Source organism: Lutra lutra, chromosome 6 (genome assembly GCF_902655055.1).
Source record: "Lutra lutra chromosome 6, mLutLut1.2, whole genome shotgun sequence".
In the NCBI taxonomy this organism is placed as follows: Eukaryota; Metazoa; Chordata; class Mammalia; order Carnivora; family Mustelidae; genus Lutra; species Lutra lutra.
Genome location: NC_062283.1, coordinates 52,704,909 through 52,710,007, shown reverse-complemented (window position 1 = coordinate 52,710,007; position 5,099 = coordinate 52,704,909). Strand labels below are relative to the sequence as shown.

Genomic DNA, 5,099 nt, shown 5'->3' with positions numbered 1-5,099 from the left:
AGAATGGTCGAGTTTCATTCTTCTGCATATAGCTGCCCAGTTTTCCCAGCACCATTTATTGAAGAGACTTTTTTCCACTGTATATTTTTTCCTGTTTTGTCAAAGATTAATTGACCATAGAGTTGAGGGTCATATCTGGGCTCTCTACTCTGTTCACTGGTCTATGTGTCTGTTTTTATGCCAGTACCATGCTGTCTTGGTGATCACGGCTTTGTAGTAAAGCTTGAAATCAGGTAACGTGATGCCCCCAGTTTTATTTTTGTTTTTCAACATTTCCTTAGCGATTTGGGGTCTCTCTGTTTACATTTTATATTTCTTGTTGATTAAGTCTTAGAACAGTGTGTTTCTAGAAATTTATTTTTTTCTAGGTCATCTAATTTTTTGGTTTATAATTGTTCATAGTAGTTTCTTATAATCCTTTGTATTTCCATGGTATCTATTGTAACTTCTCTTGTTTTTATTTATTTAGGCCCTTTCTCTTTTTTTCTGGCTAAAGGTTTGTTAATTTTATTCTTCTTTTCAAAGAACCAACGTTGTTTTCATCGATCTTTTCTATTTTTTTTTAGTCCTATTTCTGCTCTGATCTTTATTACTTTATTCCTTCTACTCATCTTGGGCTTTTTTTTTTCCCTAGTTCCTTTAGGTATAATGTTACACGGTTTGAGATTTTTCTTATTACTGAGGTAGGCCTGTATCACTATAAATGGCCCTCTTAGAATCACTTTCACTGCATCCCAAAGATTTTGGTCTGTTGTGTTTTCATGTTCATTTGTCTCCAAGTATCTTTTTATTTCATCTTTCATTTTTTCATTGACCCATTTGCTATTTGGTAGCATGTTGTTTACCTTCCATGTATTTGTGTTTTTTCCAGTTTGTTTGTGTGTGGGTGTGTGTGTTTATGTATGGTTGATGTTTAGTTTCATACCATTGCAGTCAGAAAAGATGCACAATATGATTTCCGTCTTCTTAAATTTATTAAGACTTGCTTGTGGCCTAACATGTGACTTGTCCTGGAGAGTGTTCCATGTACACTTGAAAGAATGTGTATTCTGTTGTTTTGGGGTGGAATGTTTATATATATCTGTTAGGTCTATCCAGTCTAATAAGTCATTCTGGATGATCTATCCATTAATGTAAGGGAGTGTTAAAAGTCTGTCTACTAAAAAGACAATTATCATATGATCTCCCTGATATGGGGAATTTGAGAGGCAAAGTGGGGGGCTTGGCGGTAGGGAAGAAAAAATGAAACAAGGTGGGATAGGGAGGGAGACAAACAATAAGAGACTCTTAATCTCACAAAACAAACTGAGGGTTGCTGGGGGAAGGGGCGTAGGGAGAGGGTGGTTGGGTTATGGACACTGGGGAGGGTATGTGCTATGGTGAGTGCTGTGAAGTGTATAAACCTGATGATTCACAGACCTGTACCCCTGGGGCAAATAATACATTATATGTTAATATAAATAAATAAATAAATAAATAAATAAATAAATGGCTTTGAATTGCTCATTATGGGCAATTATTATATAAGCTATTATTATTATATAAACTATTATTATGTTACTGTCAATTTCTCCCTCTGCCTCTGTTAAATTTGCTTCATACTTAGGTATGAAGCATAAATATTTATTAATGTTGTAGCTTCTTGTTGGATTGATTTCTTCATCATTATATAATATCTCTTTTTTAATTTCAAGTGTTTATTTAAATTCAAGTTAGTTAACATACTACAATGCCTTTCTTGGTTTCTTGTTATAGTCTTTGTTTTAAAGTCTATTTTATTTGATGTTTTGCTACCCCAGCTTTTTTTCATTTCCATTTGCATGAAATATGTTCATTCCCACTTTAATTTTTGACATTTCACTTATATTATGTGTTGGTGTGTATCTCTTTGGGTTCATTTTGTTTGGGACTCTGTGTTTCTTGAAACTAGATGTCTGTTTCCTTCTTCAGGTTAAGAAAGTTTTAAGATCTATTTCTTCAAAATTTTTTTTGCCCCATTCTCTTTCTCTCCTCCTGCTGAGACCCTTATAATGCAATGTTAGTACACCTGATATCCCAGAGATCCCTGAAAGTATTTTCATTTTTAAAGTTAGGTTTTCTTTTCATTGTTCAGTTTGGGTGATTTCCACTACCCTGTCTTCCAGATGTTTGATCTTTTTTTCTGTATCCTCTAATCTGCTTTTTATTTTCTGTAATGAATTTTTTATTTCTATCATATTCTTCAGCTTTTATTGGCAATTTTAATGTTTTCTAAGTTCTTACTGTGTTTGTCCATTCTTTTCCCAAGTTTGGTAAGCATTTTATGACCATTACTTTGAACTCTTTAATCAAGTAAATTGTTTTTTCTCCCCATTCCTTATCATCACCTTATTTCTCTCTTGCTGTTCCAGTCTCTGAGTACATCAGGTATAGTGCGGCATTATGATGGCACACAAAAGCTTCAGTTTCACCTCCCAACTCTGTTAACTCCTCCAATGAAGACACACATGGATAATGGTCTTTTAACATATCTGGCAATTTAGAAGTCTTCTCGTGAATACACCAAGAACATCTAACTGGTGTTAGAAACTTTAGTTCTTTAAATGCATTATCTGTGTTATCAAACTGTATCTTCTTTTTTTACATTTTGTAGGTATGGTGTAGTAGACACATTATATTTAATTAGGCAACTCCCCCTGGTTTCTGAACTGGGGGTTTTAGCATCATTGGCTGGATCTTTTGTCATCTTCCTCTTTTTCACCATCTTGAAATACCACATTTCTGGTCTTCCTGACTCTAAATTAACACTCATATCTTCACTGTTGACTTCCTGAATGTATCTCTTAGTTGCACAAGCCTCAACCTGTTCACATATTTCACTTTATCTTGATTCTTCATTGTTAGAATATCTGCAGTTGCGTGTTGCATTTCTTCAATAGTCTGAGCCCCTGCCGGAACAGCTTTCTCAGACATTGTGATAATATTTTCAATAGGACTTGTGAGTGGTTCCATATGTGCAAGGCATAACCAACATTTAACAAGTTTTTTGGCATCTGGAATATTTTTAATCAGGTCATTCAGTATGGCCAACTTTTCTTCTTTTGGCATCTCTCATTAATCAGGTTTAGGCATTCCAAAAATGTTTTGTTTACTTTTTCAGTAAATAATCTTTGCTCATCTTCTGCCATGATTGTCCAAAAGGACCCAGCAGCTGAGTTTTCATTCTGCCCTTCAGGCTCAGGCTGGGTAATCACTGAGCTAGGAGGCATTTTCAGCACTTTTCTTTTGCTAGCTTTCCACTCACTCAGACGAGCTTTTCTCTCTTCTGCTGTTTCTCTGGGCTAAGCCTATCTATCAAGAGTTGCTTTTGCTATAATGTGTCTACAAGGGTCAGTGCTCTTTGATTTCAGTATCAGTTTGGTGTTAGAAGATGCAGCAGGCTTGGCTAGAGTTTCAGAGGTCAGGCTTATTGACAGTGTCTTCCTTCTCGCTACCTCCTGAGAACCAGTTTTGGCACTAGATGAAACCGTGTTTGACTGCAGTAATTCATCCTCCCGAGCCCTTCCCAGATCATAATGTTGGCAGTGGTTCTCCCGAGGCCCTGTTTCACAGTGCCCTGAGCACTGTCACTGTGACTTCTGATAGGAGGCCGCACCAGCTGTCTATCCTGAGATGCCGTGCTCCCAAGTTCAGTGGTGGTCACCGCGTTTGTGGCTCTATCACTTTTCATGGTCACACCACGGGTGTCTGTGGGTGGAGGTTCTGGGGCTTTAGGGACAGCAGCTGAAGGTTTCTCCGTTGTTGCCAAACTCTCATCTCTTACTAGCAGGGGCTTTCTAAATGAATTAATCTTAGACTGAACAATTTGGCCAGGGTAAGACCCAAGCACAAACTTCTTGGGCATGTTATCATCTTGCTTTGGTTTTTCTGTGGGTATTTGTTCCTTTTTATTGTTGCTTTTAAAATGAAACACTTGACTTAATTCATGTGTTGATGTTGAGGGTCATCTTTAATTGGTATGGACTGTCCCATTTGATTATTATCCTCAAAAATATGTAGTGTCAATCACTATGGTTGAATTGGTTGATTCATTAGAAGGTCTTAAAGGAATACAATTTTTTCTCATTGTTATATGATTTTTATTCCCAGGAGGTCTGCTGATATTTTCTTTACCAGCCATTTTTGTTTTAAATTTCAGAACTTTTGTCTCTTTGTGGACCTGGCCCTCAGAGTTCATCACTTTATAGTCTCTACTACTGGGTATGTAATCTTCCTGTCTGTATGCAAAAAAAGCTTTTCTTTTTAATATATGTTCCCTGAGTTTTGTCTCCTTTGTTCTCTGAATGCAGGCTGAGCCCTCTAGCTGGGGGCAGTGTAGCTCCTGAGGCACGGCTGGCAGCCCATGGCTGCTTCCAGAGGGGGATGCGTCTCGGCTCTCTATCAGGTAAATTGTTTATCTTTGTTTCGTATAGTTAATTTTTGGAAGCTTTATCTTTTTCTTTGGTTTGATCTTAGAGAAAAAGCTTTCAGTTTTTCACCATTGGATATGAGATTGGTTATAGGTTTTTCTTTTTCTTTTTTTTTAAGATTTTATTTATTTATTTGACAGACAGAGATCACAGGTAGGTAGAGAGGCAGGCAGAGAGAGAGGAAGGGAAGCAGGCTCCCTACTGAGCAGAGAGTCCAATATGGGGCTTGATCCCAGGACCCTGAGATTATGACCTGAGCCGAAGGCAGAGGCTTTAATCCACGGAGCCACCCAGGTGCCCCAGTTATAGGTTTTTCATATTTTTCATATATGGCCTTTATTATGTTGACGTATGCTCCCTCTAAACCCACTTTGTTGAGAGAATTAGCATGAACAAATATTCTTCTGTTTTTTCATTTTGCCTGTCTGTTGGTTTCTGTGTATTAGGTAATTTAATTATGTCTCCTGGCCTTAAAAGAATGGTCTCACGAAGATTTCCTGTGGGGCCAAGAGCAATGACAGCCTTCTTAACCGGTAGAGCCAGGTATTCTCGTAATTTCCCCTCCTGGGCTATGTGTGATCTGTTGTAAGATAGCTTCAGCTGCCATGGGCATAGTGACATGTGGGATGGCTGGGACTGCTTCAGGTACAT

At 37.7% G+C, this 5,099-nt stretch overlaps 1 pseudogene; it reads right to left on the bottom strand.

The window, feature by feature from the left end:
- Nucleotides 1–2,367: 2,367 nt before the first annotated feature.
- Nucleotides 2,368–5,099, bottom strand: LOC125101594 (cytoskeleton-associated protein 2-like; annotated as a pseudogene).